This window comes from Xiphias gladius, chromosome 4, assembly GCF_016859285.1.
Source record: "Xiphias gladius isolate SHS-SW01 ecotype Sanya breed wild chromosome 4, ASM1685928v1, whole genome shotgun sequence".
NCBI classification, from domain to species: domain Eukaryota; kingdom Metazoa; phylum Chordata; class Actinopteri; order Istiophoriformes; family Xiphiidae; genus Xiphias; species Xiphias gladius.
In genome coordinates this window covers 26104802-26127144 of record NC_053403.1, presented here as the reverse complement: position 1 = coordinate 26127144, position 22343 = coordinate 26104802, and the positions used below count along the sequence as shown (strand labels likewise).

Sequence of the window (22343 nt, the reverse complement as noted above, 5' to 3'; positions counted from 1 at the left end):
AACTCCTCTTCTGTGACAGTGGACAACAGCATCAACTCCAGAGAGAGTGAGATGTGTCTCTATGTCTCTGTCTCTGTCTTTCTCCCCAAAGTCCTCTAATCATTAGTTTGTGTACAAAAAGTAAAGCTGCACTAAAGTGAACAGCAGTAGAGTCATCTGTAGGACTGTGTGGGAACAGTTCTGGGAAGGGGGACTAGGGGGAGTGGGGGGAAGGCAGCAGGGTGAATGTGCCTGACATTACCACACTCCCACATCCCGGCACTGGCCCACTATTGTGTTCAGACCTGTTTGAAGTCTTACATAATAGTCCTAATTAGCCCCCTCCTCTCACAGGCCCCGACCCAACACAAACACACCAATAATCAAATCAAACTGTTAAATTACAGAGGAGACTCATTACAGCCCTGAATGCAGTTCAGCCTCGCAGCAGTTTGGTCATGGGAGCCTGGCCTCCCTCACCCTCACAGCTCTCCTGGCTAAAAGCTTCCAGATTCTGAGTGTGTGAGGAGATCTGAGTCTCTCTCCTCTTCTCTGTGACGCCACCGACTCAAACCCTTAGTCGCTGGAGCAGAGCCAGTCCGGCAACACAGCCGGGATGCCAACGCGGGGTCAACTTTTGATGCAAAGTAACATGAGGTCTCTGACAAGACACTGCAGACTGCTTTGTAACCTGAATGGCATATTTCTACCGTTTCCTTCATGATCACCCCAACAGAAGATAAAAGAACTCCTGTAAAATCCAGTCTCTGAGTAATATAGACCACTGTGCAGCGTTATGGCGTCTGAGAAGCCTTCAGATTCACTGCTCTGATACTCACACTCAATCTCCTGTATTGTACGTAATCGTCTCACCGGTGCTAGTGCCTGAAGCAACACACCCCCGCCAGCGCAGCTCCTTGTACTGATTTAACGCGGGGCCGTTTTCTCTTTGAATGCCTGCTGAGACTCCCTCGGTGTACTTTGTTATTGCTGATAAACCTATGTTCTCCTTTGACCCCAAGTGTGAAGTGGGAAATGTCAAGAAAACACGGAACCAAATATTTCAACCCCTGCTGGACCGAGTCTCGGCTCGCCGGTCCACTGTGTCCTCTTCAGTTTGACCTCATTACACTTGGTCACTTCATGAGTCAGTCGCTTCATGGGAAGATCAAACAGCTATCTGATGTCGAATTTCAACTGGAAATGCATGTGTGGCTGATTATTAAACAAAACTATCTTAAATCTCATCTGGATTTTAAGAGGATATGAGACACTTGAAATGAAAAGTGTAAGGGCTGGTTGATTCCAGAAAAATACTTTGTTTGTACGACGTGATGTGCGACCACGGAGGAAACCCAAAGTGTTTACAGCTGTTCTAAACAGCCACGCTGGCAGGGGCATGAAAAGCGGGGGAGCTGTGATATTGTTTGAATGTGGAGATAATGGCGCACATTTTCCGACAGTCGCTCCTGAAGACACTGATAGTGTTGACCTCAGTCGTTCACATGAAAAGTAACAGAAACAGTTGTACGAAGAATGAAAACAGGGACCGGGCACAGTCCCCCGAGACCTGAGGCCTGAGGCGTGTGCGTAAGAAAAAAAGAGAGAGGAATAATTGTTTTTCTTTTTTTTTGGGGGGGGGGGCTTGTTTTTATCAATTTCATTGTTGATATAATCTTGCTAGCACTACTGCTAACTAAGCAGTCTCAAAGGATCATCAACAAGGAGCACCCTGTGTTGCCTAAACAAAACTAGTCATGCAGCAGCTCTGTGAGGCTGTACTTAGGCACAGTGGTGCTTTGAGCTAAATGCTAACGTCAGCATGCTAACATGCTCACAGTGACAATGATAACACCTTGATTATTAGCAGAAGTACTGTTTGACATGTTCACAGTCTTAGCTTAATATGTTTCCAATGCTAACATTAGCTAATGAGCACACAGCATACAGCCGAGGCTGATGGGAGTGTCCTTAGCACTGAAGACATTTGATCCGAAACCAAAGTTTTGGACACACTGTATTTGATCACCACAGTCTTCAGGATAAGTCATTAGGACCATGCATGTTTGTCACAGCGTGTCCATACAATAGTTGCTGAGAAATTTCCTGACAACTGTGTTCACTAAAATACACAATAAGATGCCGCCTGCCAAGAACAGAGCACAGGTCTCTGCTGAGGTGGTTGAATATGATCCCCCTGCGCCACCTCCACCACCTGGTCAACTTCTCATGATCCCAGCCACGGGAGGGCTGTCATGCTGACGTGAATCTCGATGTGGCGTACTTTTCTGTTCTATGTTCAAACGCATTCAGAGAGCACCAAACGCACAAATGCTATTTCACAGTATTTCAAAGATGTCACTTATTTCATTAAAAAGAATGCAGATATATCATGCCATACGGCCCTACTCTGCATGAGCTCCTGACCCCAGGGTTGTACAACTACCGGTTTGTTGGGTTTAGCAGACATGAGCATGGTGCTTGGCATGAACCTTCTTTATTCTGTGCAGCTCTGCATGAAGTGGTGATGCGCAGATGTTATCGTTGCACGCCAAATCCCGTGAGTATATCCATGTCCATCTGATCTCAACAGCAGCTCCAACTAATTGAGCTAAAATGATACAGCAATGATTCACGGATGCTTCATTTCCTCCTCTTCTCTCCTCCCAAACTCTGCCTAAACATGGAGAGAATTAAACTGTGTTGTGTAATTCCCTCCTCTTATAACTGGGGCACTGAAGACAGCACCAGTTGCTTTTGTTTGACAGTCTGGTGATGAGTGTGTTTGTCTGAAGACAGCTGACACACATTCACACTCTGAACACACACAGTTTCCAGACACAGAGGTGGACCCTGAGAGTGACCCTGAAAACACCTTTAGAGCCCATTTCTGTAGGGAAATAATGTTCTAATAGAAACAAGCTTTTTTCAGTTGTTCTCATATTTTCACTCTTTGTAAACAAACTGTCAGTCCCTTTACTGAATCATGGCTTCCTGCAGGGTTCCAGTTTATACCAAATTAGGTCTTATTTTCATAGCTTTGGCCGTCATTTCTATCAGTTATGATGACGACAGGAGGAATTACAGAGATCTGGGAACATGGTTACAACACTAAGTTAAGGTTAGCGTGCTCATTGTTAAAGAGTTAGGGTGAGGGCTGAAGGATTACAGTTAGCAAACATTAACTGCAGGGCTATGGCAAGATGCAAACTCCAGTTTCCTGCAGGAAAGTCAGAGGCATTGCCTCCACACCCTCACTTTCCCAGTTCACTACATGAAGGCCACACTACTTCCTGCATCAGCACTGAATGTTGGCACTGGACATAAATGCTGCATTGTGGATATAAATGCAATTCCTTGGCACACAGTGTTGATTAATGATAGAAATGATGGCCAAAGCTGCAAAAATCAGACCCCAGTTCTAATTAACAGATCTGATCCTTTAAAATGTACCTCAGACACCCACACAGAACACTGGCCTACTGCCTGTGGTAGACGACAACCTGTTTCTGTTGACTGGCATTTCTGACAGAGTTTACCGGGGTGCCGACTCCTCTTCCCTTGTCACATTACACACACACACACACACACACACACACACACACACACACACACACACACACACACACACACACACACATACACACACAGACATGCGCTCTTTGGTGAGTGGATGTGTGGTGGGAATACTGAGCAGCTGTACCAAGAAAGGGCAAAGCAACAGCTCTCTGCTCTGTGGTAGGATGAGAAACACCCCTTCACACCACAGTAACACTCCAGCATGTGAGAGGTCACACAGCCTGGCTATAAAAGCCTCCCACAGTAAACTATACTCTAGAAGGTGCTGTGTATACAGTATACGGACTGACCGCAGTTACTCCCAGAAAACACAGTGACACAAGGTTTGTCTGATGCTAGTTTATGAGTCCTGTCGTCTGTCAATTCGGTGCAGTGTTTCTTTAGCCAGCACTTCTTTGTCCAGCTTGATCTTTCCAGAGGGATTAATCGACCACCCGGTGCGCTTCAGCTATCAACCTCGTACTCTGACCGACTGCTCGCTTCAGCTTCTTCTGCTGTCATGCTCACTGTGAGATTCTCTGAACAGCAGCATGTTAGAAATGACACAGAGGGGCAAAGGGCAGAGCAGGAAAACATGAGAATGTAAGCTGAACAACAAGGGCTAGGCTGAGATGGGAGGGGAGGAATAAAAAGCAGAGAGGGAGGAGAAGAAAATGAGTCAGGGAGGGGAAATAGAAAGGGTGGTATTTCTTTACAAGAGCAGCAGAACAAAGAGGGCTTTGTGTGCAGTGCTGAGAGAGTGAGGTGGAGCTAGGGCTTAGGGAGTGTTTAACAGTGTACACTGACTGCATTCCTGCTGTGTGATTACGGGCCACTTTTCATTATTCTCCTCCGGACTTTACTCTGCACTGCCCTCCTCCTGCTTTTCTGGGTCCCATTCTTCCATTTTCTCTCTATCAGCCACTTCTTCCCTCCTGCTTCAGTTTCAGGTAGTCTTTGAGTACCTTCATACTCTCCAACACTGTAAATTTCACTTCCTTTGGTCAATGTACTGTCTTACTCCACGGGAAAGTTTTGTGTCAAGGATCATTCCACTTTATTAAAAGTTGGATCTCATTTCCACAGGACTGGCCATAGTTTCTACCTGTGAACTATGGATGTAAATTTTATTCTAATTTCAAACTACCAATTCAAAGGGGGGAAATATTCAATATTCAATTGTAATGAGCTTTCTTGGGTTCAAAAGAGGCCATGCAACGTACGTCTGTGGGAAGCGTTCACAGAATGGACTGTCACTCTGAACTATTTCATGTCGCTCTTGCAGTTAACTTGGCTGTTGTTCATCTTCTCTCAGCGCAAAATTGTACACACTTGCGAGCTTCGCTGATAATTATGACACCAAACCATGTGAGAGTAATGTGTGGGAGCATTTGTGTGACACCAGAGATGGAAAAATCATGGAAAAAGATAAGGCTGTACGCTGCCTTTGAAACATGCAAAAACTGTCTTAAGGCCCAGCATTTAACACTTTTTTCATGGCTAAATTGGTCAATTTCAATGGAATCACAGCTATTAGTGGATTTGTTTGAAGTAATGCACACAAATCGTTCATAGTGAGTTCAACCTTGGTGAACTTTTACAAATAAGTTTGCGCAATTGACCAACAGCAAAATCTGTCTCGACAATGCTGATCTGTGGGGGAACAGAGGCGGTGTGTCCAAAACAGGAGGAGCTATAGCAACAGCAGATATAGCTGCGTAGCACCATCCACGCTTATGTCAGTCTCTCCTGTCAGGGTATGGACTGCTCCGCAAAAGAAGAACGGTTTGCAGAGGGGAGTTGATGGTACAAATATGTCTCTTAAATAAACCGTGTGAACTTATTGATTTAGTAGCGTCTGAGATAGGTGCCTTGCTAGATGAAGCTTTGGTGAAAGTTCAATAATGAAGAACTTTTCCCTGTCACTCCTCCTTATACTGGGAATTCCTGCTATTATCTTGCTTTTACATTTTCATCTACTCCGTCACTTCCTCTTTCCCATGCTGTCAAACTTCCCTTTTATTCATACTGGTGTCACCATATCTGGCCAATGATCATTCCTCGAGCCAATGAGTCTGCTGAGGTTGTTCTTTAATATCACTTTGTTTCTGTCATTCTGCCTTTCGGACCTTTAATTGCACAAATCTGGGCTAAAGTGCATTTGGTGTCTGCTACTGGTCATTGCAGTCAAGTCTGACTCTGGTAGGCACTTTATGAATGAGAGATGTTAGAGGAAGATTCTGGCGATGATACAAAACTGGCTAATGCCAGCAACATCATTCTTACTCAAGACGCCCCCCCCCTCTATCCAAGAACCACCGACCTCTGTCGAACCAGAAGAGGGATCGAAGCCAACCACTTGCGGTCGGATGCCGATGCACCCCAGCATAACACCTTGGCCAGACCGCCTACCTCACCTTTGCGTGACGGCTACCTCGCTGAACTGCTACAGCTGACACTCGCGTGTCCACACCGCTAGCTCTGCTGCGGCGGCGCTGCTACTGCCAGCCCTATTTTTCTGCACTGAGTTATCCTTTGATAATGGCCTTCGAAACAGTAATCCATCAATGATGAGCGGTCCAAAAAGTAACGTGATTTTTGTTTCCCCTTGTTCAGAGACAGAGAAAGAGAGAGAGAGAGAGAGAAAGAAAGAGAGACAGCGAAAGAGAGAGAGAGAGCGAAAGAGAGAAAGAGGGAGAGAGAGAGAGAAAGAAAAAGAGCGAGAGAGAGAGTGCACTGGAAAACTACTGCCTTTTCAATTCACAGTCCAGACACCACACCCTGCTCCTAACCTGCCTCTCACTATGCCTATTCCAGCTGATCACCGAGGGCGTCAAGTGCATATGCTCCACAAAAAATTGAACTGAAATAACTTTGATGAAAATGGACGCACTTGCTATTTCTTTCACATCAGTGGCAACTGCAGTGAAGTTCACCCCAAATCTGTTTGCCTGAGAATCCCATCCCGACCTCGACCCTCGTCAGAAGGGAAACTGAGCTGGTTCCAAAACATCCTTAATAACCACCCCAGTAAACGTCCCGGCTTTGGCAAATGAACTATCCAGTCATCCAGTGTTTGTGAACCATCTGTTACCTTGACTGTAACAAGGTTTTCGAGTTGGTGTCATCTCAGACTTGGAACGACCTCATGTTTGCAAAATCTTACAGTCTGCCATTTAAGAGCCAGAAATAGTTTTGCAGCTTTTGGATAAAGAGTTGAAAACGGTTACATTGTTGCCCCTTTCTGTTCCTCTCCTTTCCTAATGTTTCGCACATCAAAAAAGACAAACGAAACTGTATGCATGTACTGTTTAAGAATCGGAGCTCCGAAATGCAGAAAAGTATGTATTTGTGCACGTATACAGGCACTCGGTGGCAAGGAGAACACGGACAAGACTAGGATCAGCAGCTACCCTGAATTGCAATGCATTTCGTATGTGCTGTTCTTCCTCAAGCAGCATTAACACGTTTCTAGAAAGGCAGATAGTGACTTGTTAAATAAATCACAACATAAAACCGTAAATACAAAACAATGACGCAGTGCTTCCAGTACTGTTGAGTGCCACTGAATGTTGAATGATGTTACACATGTTAGAGAGAAAGTAATAAGGGCAGACCAGGTGAAAATACACCATTCGGTCATAGACATGTACGTAAGGGAATTAACCGTTTATGGCAAATGTTTCGACACTTAAAATTTTTGTAGCTCTGCTGTTTCAAGGGACTCTCAATGAATCTGAACAGTGTAGGGAGGACACGGTGCATTTCAATAAGAAACTCCCAGGATCTGCCCGATGGCTTTCTTACCTCTCACACTTAAAGTGCCAGAATTAACACTGGCCAGATGTGGAACCACCGTTCTCCAACCCGAAGATGTCAATGATAATAAAATTGACGGCTGGAGGTGAACTTACTTTGTGACCTTCTGGGGTCAGCCTAGCTGTGGATCTTAAGCAAAGAACAGATAAGGTGAAAACGCTCCTGGAGCGGAGATAGATGTTTTATTCAACAAACTGAAATATATTTTACGGAGGACAGTCATCACTGATTAGACACATAATGATCTGCAAGTCTCTCTCTCTGACCTAAACGCACAGACACACACAAACACCCACTCTCTCCCTCTTTCTGTCACACCCTGAGAGGCCGCTCCGATAAGAGACGTAACTGGCGGCTGTCATAAACTGTACATGGATTCCTGAAGTGACATAAACTGATATTCCTCACTGGTTAAGAAACTGTCTGAATTATATGAATACAGATGTCCAACCATTCAGTAATCCAGTTAATATTACTCAGCAAATGTTTTTATGAAGATTAGTTCAACTCCCATGTCAAATAGTGTGAAATGGCCAAGTTATGAAACGTAAAATTGAATGCTGGGTGACCACACTGCCACCTGGTGACAATGCATATGTATGCCTCTGTGCCCCTTTTGTAACTTTGAATGTACAATAGGTCTCTGTAATTTTGTAAAGTGATTTGGCTAGGCTGTAGGACCTTATCATATTCTTAATCAAATTAGTCGTTGTTTAGATCCTCTTCCTCTATTAGCAGTACTGAAAATCCTCCATGATAAACAAACATGAACCTAAATCTTTCAGTTGTCCCCGTTGAATGACATGAGCAGCAAGAAGGTGTGACTCATTCAGTCTGTTGCTGAATAGTACTTTTGTGACGGCTGCATTTGGTTTTACCAGTGGATAGTTTCAGGCACTCACTGGCAAAGGCACACATACTGAAGGTGGGTAATTTTATCAGTACTGGGGTCACGAAGGTCTTTTAATACGTTTTGAGAGAGGCTAGACTGAACAATGTCCATATATAGTTAAATATGTCATATTAGCAGATCACGTGTTCCGTCCTCTTAATCAGTTGTATGAATATCCCATCATTGTTTTGTATTCATGGCTTTATGCGAAGATGTATTTAGCAGGTCCTGTCTTTGCACTGTCACTGACATGTTTGGAAAGCCTTTTTCCACCTTTACCTGTAGATGCCAGGTACTATTTGACAAAGCTGTAATATCTATGTGATAATGGTAACAAGGAAAAACCAAGGGGTTTCACAGACCGCTCTGGGAGAGAGTGAAGTGAATCTAGGAGAGGAAGTGAGCGTATTTACATAGAGCTACGTGTTTACCATTTTACTTTCATTTCCTCGTTCTGATAATCTGAATGTCTATGAGCATACTGTGTAATCTGACAGACAACTGAAGACAACAAGACCAACAAGACCCCTTTGTTTCTCCTCTGAAATTTAACAACAGTAAAAATGAATCCTCTGTATTCATCTTCAGTATTAAAATACAATACTGGGCACCAGGGGCGCCTCAGCATTACTGTAAGCCCTGGAGCTAAGCACGTTCTGGAGGCCCCCCTCCGCGTTGTAGTGTGTTGGGGTTAGGTGGGTGGGCTGAGTTTTACAGCATGCTCAGAGGCAATGTGCTTATGGACAAACGTTTATGTTATATTGTGTTTTAAATCAACACAGATGTTACTTGGTACACGGTCATTACCAAGGGTGGAAAAAGTACTAGAAAACTGTACTGAAGCATAAGCATGTTACTTAAACGATATTTAACTCAAGCTAAACTAACATAACTTGTGTAAAAATGTACTCAAACAAACGTACAAAGAAAATGTACTCTGAGTAAATGTTACTGTGTTACACTTTTAAAAGGGGAGGAGTAAATATGTTATATGACGATAATAATGATACGTAATAAAACTATTAATTATTGAAGAACATCTTTGGGCTACCAGGCATAGATACATAAGTATTTCAATGTATATACGCTGTTCCCAGGTGAGAACCGCACGAAAGCACCCAATAAATTCCAGTCAGGCACTTTGCAGCCTGTACATACAACTGACGGCGGCAGCAATATAAAGCTACATAAACCAAATAGCTGCCAATTCTTATAAATTAACAGCAGAATAAAGCCACAGAAATTCGGAGAGGTATAAACAACATAAACTCCACAGCGGTTTTCGCCAAAAAACAGACAAAACCCTATGTTGCCAGTCAATGCAGTAGCTGTTGATGCTCTCCTCTGTACAGTGAGTTACAACAATCAGTCATTTGTTGCACTCGTCTGTCTGAATGTTACTCTGAGTCTTGAGCACCATGAAGTCCTCCACAAATTGCTCTAAATCCAAATCAGCCCCTGTGTCTCACTGTGCTCCTCCAAGTTTTCAGACACTGAGCCCAATGAGCTCTGCAGTCACTAGAGGGATTTCAAAAAAACAGCAGGAAGGTGGTGCACACCTCACTGAGGGTAGAAATCACAGCTGAAGGATCCACCATCGGTATTTTAGTGTTTAGCCAGACCCAGCATGCACCTGTCGGTCACGCAACACGGCAGCTGTGTTTCATTCAGGACACCTGCCATGGTCCCCAGGTGGTGCATTAAATCAGCAGCTTCTTCGTTGCTGCACCTGATGATTTTGCCCTGGTCATTAGTGTTACTGCGCTGTTCTCTTTCCACAGTGTTTCTAGTAGTTTTTCAGTTTTCGGTTGTGAAAGTGCATTTTGCACCATGAGTAAAGTTATGTGCACGGTTAGTATCTTCTCTCCATTTTGTATGGTGGTGACAAGCCTGTCGCGGTCTGGCATCGAACCAACCAGGGGCCTCACGAGACCAAAAAATATAAATATAAATTCATTTCAAAGCATTGATATAAATTCACTTACTGTGTTATGACTGAGACTGTCTGTTGGTAGGGTCTCCACAGGGGTTCTTTTAATATCCAAAACAAGCCAGTGAGCAACTCAATTGAGGAACAACAACCAGCACAAGCAGCTCTCTGACAGGTATTTTCCTGACCTTGAAATTCCCTTTGCCTGTGTGGTATTGTGGTGTCCAGCGCACGGTGCACTGGTGAAAGGAGAGGAACAAATAGGTGGGAAGTTCATTCAAATGAGGCAGCACAAAGAGAGTTGATGGCATTACGGTGGAAAATGTGTCTTAGACTTTGCGCTGAGACATGACGTCTCAGAATCTGTTTGCGTCTGTCTGTGGAGCAACATCACTCTGTGGTGATTTTATCGACTGTGCTACAGAATAACCACACTCCTCTATACAGCAACGAGACTGGTCGATTACCAGTGTTCTGCTTTAAGCAGGAGACATCAAATGCATTGTACAGCAGCGTCAGGACTGGCCGGCAATTCCTCTGTGTTTAAATGAACTAATGCCAGCAACTTTTCTGAATTAACCTACTCATCTTCTGTACATTTTTCTTTAATTTTTAGTTTAATACTATTTAACACTCTAATAGACGTGTTTTAATCTCAAGTCCTCTCCCCACAGTCAACCGAGGCATGGGGTGATTTTCACGAATGCTGAGTTTTAAATACCTGGTTACCGACTAAAAGTCACATCCATCAACTGAATTTTTTGGAATACCGTAGTTTAATCTATTCTGTACACAGCGGGACTTTTTAACAAGAGATGGTCTCCACCCCAATTTTGGGGGGTCACGAATGTTCACAGCAAATTGGTTTTATAGTGTAAACTGCCAGAAACAAACAAAGGTGTGTGCCTCTACATCATGTCTGTTCAGCCCAAAACCCTTTAACTCATAGCGTTACTTCACACAGTAAATCCTCTGTAACTTTTTTGAGGGTGTTTAGCTCCAGGCTGTTATAGCTGCGACAGGACGCCACCTTCTGTCTGTACGCAGACCCGTCCCCTACCTGGATCAGACTAATGATGGTTGTGTCATCTGCAAACTTGAGGAGCTTGTGGAGGAAGAATGGGATAAACTGCCCAAATCCAGGTGCAAAGCTTGTAGAGATTTACACAAAATGACTGGAAACTGTAACTGCTGCCAGAGGGGCTTCTACAAAGTACTGGATTAAGGGTCTGATTGATTTTGTGAATGAGAGAGTTCACTTTTGATTTTTAATACATTTGGGTTATTAATAAGGGTTATTCAGTGTAGATTGATGGGACAGACTTTCAATTTTTTCTTATCCATTTAAATTAAATCTAGAACAAAAAGTGAAGGGGTCTGAATACCTGCAAGACATTTTCCAAGACCACATCACTGCTAATTATTGGTGATTGATTAATTACGAGATGAGAGCGAGGAGACAGGACTGTGGCCCTTGTCCCATGTAACCTTACAGCCCCCGTGGGTTGATGAGTGCTGTTCTAGAGAGAGCATGGCATGTCCAGGACATTATCCCTGCCAAAACCGAACCGCAACCACACTGGAGAGCCTATTCTTGTGATGCCGCCTTCCCATAGCGCGGTGAACAACTGCAATGTCACCCACCCAGTTGTTATGCATGAAAAGAGAGGGCAGTTGTGGCTCTGTGGTGGTAGTTCTGTGGGGGTGGTGAGATGTGAGTGCGGAGAGGTAGAGGAGGGTGGTCTGGGTAGGCAAAGGAGAGCAAGTGAAAAGTGGCTTGGAATGAAATCCCCCCATCAAAGCGATCAAAGACAGGACTGGCAATTTAATTCTAAGAGGATGTTGGTGTTCCCATAGGCTTCCCCCGCTTCCTGCCCCCCAGCTCCCCCTGCCCGCCCCCCCTCCACCCACATTATTCACTCTGCAGCCACTCTTAAGTCTCACATGGGAAACAGGGGCACCATTATTCTCTTTCAGCCTGCCTTGGCTTACAGCACAGACTCATGGCAGGCAGACACAGGAAGATATGCAGTGGAACTCTAACTCGTCTGTATCTTCCCAGATAGGCCCTCTCTCCATCTCCGTCCTCACATCTCATCTCTCCTTTTTCTATACGTCAAATACAGCCGGAAATGTATTTAAAAGAACTGCTCAACATTTTGGGAAATTTTGGAATTCCCTCTAAAACCACAAGTTACGGTCCTTACATTTCTGTTTGCGTGTGTATGGTTAAACAAATGAGATGCAGAGTAATACTCTGTTACAGCTGTCGGTAGGTTATTTTTGGAAAAAAACTGTTGACCTTTGTCTCTGGTCTTTATGCTAAGCTAGCTATGATCAGCCACGTTAGTGCCTAAATAATACATCTATTTTTGTTTTTTACAGCTTGGGCTTCAGTTGCGTGAGCTGAAATGTCTTTTTTACCAGCCAACACTGAAAGCAGTGAGTGTGAGTCCAGTCCTCCTGAATCTCCACCTTCAGTGAGGGTCCAGACGGCGGTTCAGAGCGGGACTTGTTTGAACTGCTAGTTTGGTTGAGAGAGGCTTCAGCAGATGTAGCAGATATATTGAAAAATGAGAAAATATGGGATGTTAATGAGCAGTAAGGGCGATGTACATGCACCCCAAACACAGTAACTCACTACTACTGCTACTACCACCTCTCTACTTCTGGTCAGTGCCAGTACAATACCCACGTTTCAACGCTGATGCCAAAACACTACTTTTTCAGGAATGTACCTTGAGAAATATAAAAATGTTTTTCTGCAACATTTTTATCACTGAACCAAAGAAGCCAAAGAGTTACTGTGTTCAAAGCTGTAAAACCTTTACTGAAATAAAAGAGTGTAACATTTTGATTTGAATCAGGAAATCATTAGTAAAAAAGACTACAAATCTGACCAAAAACTCAGCGCCAACTACTGATACTAGACTTGCATGGTAGTCTGAAGATTGTGGTATGGTATGGCACAGTGCCTCGAAAAGTACACTGATCTCTAAAGGTGGCGACAAATATCACTCCGTGTGTGGAAGATTAGTGACCCAGACAGACTACGAGTGAAAGTCATTCACTGGTGTCTGAGTTCAAGCTAACTTAAACAGTAAGATTTCCTGTCTGTGTGTCTGTCTGAGTATTTGTTTTGACCCTAATCAGCCTCGTCTAAACATCCACCGAGCACTGCTGTGAAACACGGCAACATGTGACCAGTTACTGAGGGTACATGAGACTTTAACAGCAGGGTGGTCTCTTGGTTAGAAAGCATATCCTTCAGTGGACCCAGCGCCGCTGAGCACAGTTTGGGTATGTTCTGTGTTTGGGCATGTGTGTGTAGGAAGCAATAACTAGACTAGTTATTTAATAGTTCGCCATGAGTCATTTCCTGTACGCATCCAGTCTATTCCTGTCTAACTCACCAAGATGTAGTCTGTTAGATTAAATGTGTGGGAGTGACATAAGCAAAATAAGTTCTTACTGTATGTGTCAGCCAGTGACATTTCAAATAACAGCTAGGTTGTATAATCAGCTACGTTACTTTCTGCCAGTTAAACAGAACGTTATGTGCTCATGTTTCATACTGTTCAAGACAAAGTATGAAAGCAGTGGATTCCTCTGAGAGCAGACAGAGGCCAGGGCTGTGAGGATCACTGCGTGTACTGTCAAACTGTGGTAGTAGGTGAGCACTGTATTAATCCAAAAGGGAAATAACATCCCAGCAAAAATGAACCTTGGACTCAGTTCAACATTTCACAGAGTGATGACAGCGACCACAGTGCCTAGTGACTGATTCAAGTCAATATTTATTTGGTGACAGTACGAAAGCAAATAACCCTTCCGCTCCAATCGATGTCCATACAGTATATCCCACTATGAAGGACGTGTCACACCTGTCTCTGCACAAACACACAGTCCCATGAGTGGCATATCGCTGACACAGGTCTGCATTAGAAACAGGAGAAGGTCTACCTGAGGCAGCATCTGTATCCGTGTGGAGATGTGAAAACACCGGGGCTCACCCCGCGTTCTGCTGAGTTTGGCCCATCTTCAGCAGCTGCCTGGCAGCCATAATGAAAAGCAGAATGAACCTCCATCACAAGAAGCAAAGGAAGGAAGAGTGCACGGAGGGAGGAGTGAGGGCTGAAGGGACGAGGGTCACACGGTGTCTCTGTTCTCACCACAGTCTGAACTGCTTCATAGGCTCGGGTTACACGAGCTATGGCTTTCGTGCTCTTTTCTCTAGGTTGGAAGCCAGATCTCATATCGACACGTGCTCTGTCAGAAAAACGTGAGCACTGAGTAACAATAGCACAAATAGGTAAAGACGTTTTACCTAAGCTTCTGCCTGTTTGAACTATTGTATACAAGTTACAGGTTGTACTGTATGGAGAGTATTGACTGGACTGAAATATCTTTGGTCACACACAAATCTTTCTGTCCATCTATCTATTGTCATTGTTCTGATTCCTCCAGCGAACACTGGCTCACTGTCCCAGTGATACTGTTGAATTTTCTTTTCATTATGACAATGACTGATGCTGACTGTCTTTTAGGTAGCATGTCAGTTGATCAGAATCATCTGAATCCCATTTGACGCAAGAGTCTTTTCCTCTTTTCTCTTTTTTATGCCACAGCGCTGGGACTGTGTGACTTCAGAGAGGCTTATGTGGGTGTGCCTTCACCAAAAAAACAACCGATATAAAACAGAACACAGGTGCGCAGCGGACCAGGTGAGATGCACTCGTTCTTGAGACCAAGGCTGCAGTATCACCACACCCTCTCCACACCTCTCCTCCCACTGGGGCACACCAGGTCACTGAGATACCAAACGGGCGCAGCTGAGTAGACAACCTCAGTGCATCTCAGGAAGATACCAGCTCAGTGCTGTGGAGCTACGTCAGTGCTGTTACCAGAGTAATGCCCTTAGGGGCATTTTTAGTCTGAGCAAACTCCATCTTTTTCCATCAAGTTTTTTGATGGAGCTGCTATTTTCACACACACACACACACACACACACACACACACACACACACACACACACACACACACACACACACACACACACACACACACACACACACACACACACACACACACACCAGGAGACGCGATTTTGTCCATCATTTCTTTCAGTCATGTGCCTGGGAGCCTTTTGTCCTGTCCTAGGCCTGAAGGCCAAATGATGTCTGCCAAAGACTGTTCTGACATGTTAGCATCTTTGGTTAACTGGCTCACTATCTATAGTATTAACCTTGTGTTACCTCTTAGGTCAAGGGTTAGCACATTATTAGCTTAATCCCTTTCTGTGGGGTTACAAAAAGAAGCCCATGGGATATGAATTCATTGTGTTTCCTCCAGGTCTGCTCCCAAAGGCTTCTACATCAGAATGTAGAGTGAGCAGTTCTACAGTTACAAGCTCTCTCCAGCTCTTATTTTGCATTCGGGAGGGTTTATTTTGGGGATTTGTGAAAAGTCATATTGTAACTAACAATGTAGCCTAAATAACCTTTGTATTGCTTGTCCAAGTGTGTTTTTCCTGCATAAGCATCCACAGGGGAGACAACAGTCTCACTAAGTCGTCATGCTACGTGTATCTCAGGACTGTCCCTGTGACGTCAGTGAGTCTTCATCCTCTGGTCATTAACCAGAGTAATCAACATGCAGGGACATCTTTGGTTACCTGGCTGCACAGGTTCCAGCCGTCCACCATCTACCGGCAACACACACGTTAAAGGACGCCTGTTTTCAGCAGGTAAACTGAAACACCGACACACTGATTGCTGTGAGAAGATTACAAGATGAAAGCAGAGGAGGGCTGGGCCTCCTTAGTCTGAATGGAAGAAAAGTAGATAGGATAAAGACCGAACTGGTTTCTAATCAACACCTCAGGGCCAGAAGTAGAACTCATGTGTCCATATAACATATATACAGTAAATCTTCTGCAAGTATTCTGTAACATAACTGCAGATATGATGGAGGATACGATACCACATACTGATTGCTATTAGGATCAAACACTCAGCCACTAAGAAGCACTCAATAATGCAATTTTGCTCAAAGATACACAAACACAAAGACTGTTGCTTTATGGCAGCGAAGCGTACCTTTTGTTCTGCCCTACTCAAAGCCAGCACATTTCAAAGCTGAGTGTTCAGTCAGAGACGCTTACATCGAGGCAGTGACCATTTCTACACTAAGCTTTGGTGGAAACGCTCTGCTCTTCGGAGCCCCTGCCATCCACCATCCTAAATCTATGTAACACACGAATGCTGCAATTTCAGACAACATTCCTGCTGCAGCACATATCGTAAAGCTAACCTGTCGATGGCCATGAACCCACTTTATTTATTTATTTCATGCGGAGATTAATGAGGAGCGCATTTTGGTTTGAGGAATAATTCTCAAAGACAGCTGAGATATTCATCATGAAGTTCATCAGTGCTGCAAACGGCATCTTTCTAAGTCCCAAGCAGTGGAGAGCTGTGCAAACAGTTATCTCCACTGTTACTGGACTGTTTGTCAAACAACTTGACACATTAAGTTGGCTTGTCTGCAAATGAATACAGCAGCGGTGCAAACTTAGTACCCAGCAGGGACAGCGTCACCCAAAAGCATGCAGGAGCCGTAAATCCCAATAATTCATTCACCACACGTTTTACCTCAGCAGCAAAAAAAACAACCCAAGAAAACAGCCAGCAGCGGTGCTTCCTCATAGCTAGCTTACTAGTATCTGCCAAACACAACAGCCTGCTCAGCAGAAAACAAAAGCATGGCAATAATGTCGACTGTAAAATCCAGTGAAGTCTGAGGCCACGTTAACATGACAATTAGCCCTGAGAGTTCAGACTCTCTGAACCCAGAAAGTGGTCAAAGTTGTCACCAATCAGAGGAAAGAATATTCTGACACAAGTCCATCCCATGTGTCAGTGCTGATGTAACCAAACGTCACACTGCTGAAAAAACTGTAACAACTCCTACTTCTTTCTGTCCTTCGCATTCTGACGGACACAGACCGCAGCAGACAGTGGACGCACCCGTGCTTCTGTCCATACTCCATCAGGAGTCGGTGTGAGTGCTCGGGTTCACTCGGGCAGCCGGTACAGTCCGCACACATGTACAGACCATCACGAGCATGACATGTACGTCACAGGGACCCTGATAGCAGATAGCCATCACAGCTCTGCAGACACAGAAAGTAGAATTTAACCCTAAAAGACATCAACAGGGATGACGACGGACAGGAACATCCCCACTCATGCTTCGGCATAGTACATCATATGATGATCTGCACACACATACACTCTGTACCCTGGATTAAATACTCATCAGAACATACAGTGTATTCCCCAAATATGAATCTAATCCTACCAGGCTTTCCCAGGGACTCCCATGATGCATTTGGGCCAGTTCTCCTCTGATTGTTACCACATGGAGCACGATAAGAACTAAGCTAGCTCCTGTAGCCTTATGAAGTGGGACAGTTGTGCACCGGGACAGTTGCGCTGTGAGAGCACTTTTTCATTACACATGCTCTGCCGGTTGGGCCACTCCAGACAGGCCCAGGAATAATCCCTCAAGGCAGTAACAGTAAGTGAATTCCCAGGCATGCAGCATCTTGCTAAGATGCAATGTGTGTCTCTCTCTCCTCTGGTTATTTCCCTCGCTCGCTATCGACGGTCTGCTTTCCATTTTGACATCAGTTTCAGGCTTCAGGGTTAGAATATTCCACACGTGTTTACCTCCTTCTTACGTCAGCTTTCCCCAGCCAAACTTACAACTCCCTGAAAGATTTGGCGGTACATAAAAAAAATGGGATAAGGTAGATTATGCAGCATTTGCAACAATCTGATAACTCATTTTCAAGTACATGTTGGCAGGGGTTTATGGCACAAACTCACAAGTGTGTTGTCAGTCACAGAGCAGCAATATCTATGTTCAAAGAGGTCGAGGTGCTTGTCTGTATTGGTGGCACAGACCACCGGTGACTTGGTGAGAGTCATGTCAAATAAGAACACGTTACATCTGGTTGATACTGATTCCCAGCATCAACCAGATGGTGCATCCTGGCTGCTGTCCCCTGAGTCCCTCTGTATGGTGTGTCCAGTGAATGCTACTGCTGCCAGCTGACGTGCATGTATTGGCATGACGCTATGTTGTGCATCACGTAACGTGATACCCTATGACTCGGTGTGTTGCACCTAAGAATACTGTTTAAAACTTCACACTTTCTTTTGATTTGGGGCAAACGCTCTGTCAACTCCTTAAGGAAAAGAAAACGGATTTAAAACTTTCAGCATGATGCTGAAAATGTATCTTCTAACAATTTCCATGGCCAGTTTAATCGATTCCCACAACCAATACTACCAATTCTACCACTATACAAATGTAAACAGCACACACAACATAACAACAGCCACTGTGTACTAAAGGAAAACCGCAGCTGTAAGAGTCGTCGCCTGCAGCAGATTTGACTGTCGTTTCCCGCAGGCAGCGACTCTAACGTGCAGGTCTACACTGCCGCTGATGCTGCTAATTCCCTTGGCTTAAGGTGGCACAAGTGGGGATGCGTGGACAATAACAAAGACAAAACAGCTCCTCCTGGAGTGGAAAACCTCGTGCTGACAAGTGAGTGGGTAACAGGCCAGTTGTATTAGGTGCTGTGGATCAAACAATAACTGATAAGTTGGAGCAGAGAATTTAAAAGTTAGTGTGACCAGTGAAATGTCACTGCTCACACATCATGCAGCACAGGTGATCACACTTTAATATAATTTGTGCACTGATTAAAATGGTGGATAAATTGTTGAATAATAATTGTTGTTATATACAAACAACTTTTTACCCCTAAAACACATAGTTAACCTGATAAATTTCAATTTAACCACTGTTAGGGCTCTCCAGCTCCAACTCTGATGTCATTCATTTTGATTGTGTGAACAAGTGGTAGTCCATAGTCTCACTCATTATGCATTTGATTTCTGTTGATCTAAACTACCCATGAGTGGAAAAGAAAACCAAAATTCGGTTTGGTTCATTACTGCAGTATCAAGAACCATATTTCTTATTTATTTCTAAACTGACACTTTTAAGTGTGAAGATCAGCTTTACTAACACATGTGTATCCAACAAAATCTCTCTCAGATCAAAATTAAGTTTGTTTCTCCTGTTGTCAGGGGCTGTAATGATCATTTGCAATGTTTCCAGTCTAGGAAATAGAGCTTTCATCTGTTGGTGAGTGACCCTGAATAACATAGCTCCTGTATCTAAATACTTCAAATGTGAGATGTATCTGGGAGCAGCTCTCCTCTCGCAAAACCTGGTCACAAACACACTCGTGACAAAGGCAGGGAAGGTATGTATTGCCAAGCAGCAGCTCACTTCATTGAAGTGATGTGTGCTGGACAGAGTTTATAATGAGATCACTGTATGACACGCAGCAAAGACGTCCAAGTCTCAATGTTCCCGTCAAAAACGGTAACGTCATGGTTTTGGAGAAAGGGTGCTACTTGTCAGGACTGATATAATTTCCTTTAAGTAACATAATTGTTTCACCTTCTATCCCACCTCCAAAAAGACATGTATATTTAGCGTTGTGTAGTTACTTCAGTCCTCTGCACTCTTCCCACGAAATGAGCAAATCTTTAAAAATAGTCAACAGAGTTGTGTCTCTGGTCATAATTCCAGTCTGTTAATCAGATGTGAGGAGGAGGACAAGGCCTGATCTGTTGCAGCTCCATGAGAATTTGAATTCTAAGATCAGATAATTTTGGGCTTCTTGTCCATCATGTGTTGCAAAATCGTTGAACGTTATTTTGTCTTTGGCAAACTGCAATAATCCCTTGATGGGAAGTGAAAACATTGCACAATGGCTTCTCATTCCAGACAGTCTCCAGTTCCAAAAAGTGATTTCTAAAATGATGATTGTGTTTATTTGACTATGTTAAATGGACTTTGCTGAGGGTGTGTCAGCCGTCTGTGTCTATCTACATGATGAGGCCTTGGCATGAGGATGAGGGAGGGAACGTGCAATGTAAGTGAACTTGTAACACAGTTATACAATGTTGATTTAGTTAATCTGGCCCGGCACAATGGCAAAGCGCTTGATTATGGGAAGCTGGCTGACACTTAACCACTGAGTACTGTAAATGAGGAGAGGTATGACTTAATTCAGATCAACTACAGTAATGTGCACTGAAAAGAGTTCTCATAACAGTCTCCCCTGCCCATCAGAATCTAAAAGGTGTTTTGTTTCAACCACCAGTCCACCATGATTCGGGTTCTGTTCAGATTTCTACCTGTTAAAAGGGAGTCTTTTCTTGCCACTGTTGCCAAGTGCTTGCTTATGGTGGAATGTCTGTAAATATAGCTATGAAGACTCCAGCCCTGAGATAACCTCTGTTTTGATTTGGCGGTATCTACATAAAAAGGAAGGGAAGCTGCAAAATCTCCAATACAATCTTCAGATGAACATCTCTGCACATCTAGCCCTCTTCAGGACAAGCACTTTTTAAAAATTCATTCGTTTCATCAATCAATAGTGTGAGGTTATTGTAGCATTAAATACCCCCTCCAATGAAAATCAAGTTTTGAACCTTGTAAGCTTTTCTATACGGTGTTTTTTTATATGATGTGCAAAATAAGCACTCAAAGCTATGGCAGTTCCACCTTGGAACTACATTGAACCAATTACAGTCTCGAAAACAAGAACTCAATTATTGGTTTTCATACGTCACACACCTGAAGAACCAACTCCCGTCAACCTGCGGGGTGGAGCAAAAGAAACCCGAAACCTCCTGCGCAGAGCAGAATCGTCAGTACAGAGAGCGAGGATTTGCATTAGCACAACCACTAATGCTGTTTTCAGCCACTGCCAGTTACAAGCTAACAAAGAACATAAACAAATAATAGATGCTAGCTACACTTACCATTCTGATAGGTCCACCAGCAGCTGATTTTGGTGCACAACAGACTCCTCATCTGAGTCTGGGTCTGACTGAGGCTCAAACATGTGGCTGAATCTCTCCGATGTTTCCTCTAATGGTAGCCATCTTGAACCATCTTGAGCCATCTTGAACCTCTCTGTCGCCGGTCAACCTAGCGCAAGCAGCGGTGGTGAGCAGGGCCGAGGCCTGTGATATTTGCATATTTGAATATGATAGATCCAGAATTTCTCGAGGAGGAAGTAAGCGTAGATGTGCTTTCCCTCCATTTCAGACTTTTTTGTTTGTTTGTTTGTTTGTTTTTTATGTAGGAATATCATGTTAAACAAAATATTAATCATAGCAGAGTATTTTTGCAAAACGTGTCTGGAGGGGAACTCTTGAACCACTGGACTAACTTTTTGTGAAAAGAGGTCCACCAAAATGTGACATCATAAAAAAACTGCTCTTTAGCTGTAATATCAGCCCAAGGAGTGTCTGCTAGAGCATGTGACTGTACAGTGACAATAAACCATGTGACAGACTGTGCTCTCTTATTAGACAAGTTAATCCTGATGTCCCTCAGGTGAAGAGGAGGTCAACCGCAAACTGCAGTCAGACATACTAAATGCTCATTTACTTGGCAGGTCAACAATATGAAGACTGATTAAAGGGCTGCCTAACAGGCTGTTTACTCCCACTGCACAATGTGAATTATACAAGACCCAGCTGAACAGTTCAAGTCACTGGCAGGTCAGCCGTGGAAAAAACACAAGAGCTAACATTTGGTTCCAGGCTTTGATTTACTTTTCTCTCAATGTTTGAGCCAGGATTGTCCAGGAGGGGGTCATATTGACCATATGACCATATGAGGGCGTCATTAGTACTTCTCACTTATCTGTCTAAGGGGGAATACAAACAGTACTGAGAAAACTGCACATCTGCACAACCATCAAGTGCTACAAAATGTTCTTAAATGATACGTAAAATCAATATTAGACATATGGACCGATGTTGAAATTACGAAATTCATACGGATGAAAACTAGGACAAACAAGAAAAAGCACACCTTTGTTCATCTGTATAGACAAAATTACATAGCCTTGGCTGCTATGTGGTTTCCAGTGTAGGATAATAATGGCTCACTGCTGGTAGGTAACACCTGACAATGAAAACTGAAGATATCAGATATTATCTAAACTGATCCTGTTGACAGCTCTCAGTCTGCACTTTAGCTGCTGAGCTGACGCCG

The 22343-nt window shown here is 43.8% G+C and overlaps 1 protein-coding gene across 6 annotated transcripts in view; it reads right to left on the bottom strand.

Annotated features, from left to right (window-relative positions):
* rad51b (RAD51 paralog B) overlaps positions 1-22343 on the bottom strand; it is a 67434-nt gene that overhangs the window by 3862 nt on the left and 41229 nt on the right. Inside the window, exon 10 of one of the 6 annotated variants that reach the window (XR_005707284.1) lies at positions 21098-21266. The exons of the other annotated variants lie outside the window; for them this stretch is intronic. The gene's annotated coding sequence lies outside the window, so the exon portion shown is untranslated. The remainder of the gene's footprint in view (positions 1-21097; positions 21267-22343) is intronic. 6 annotated transcript variants of the gene reach the window in all.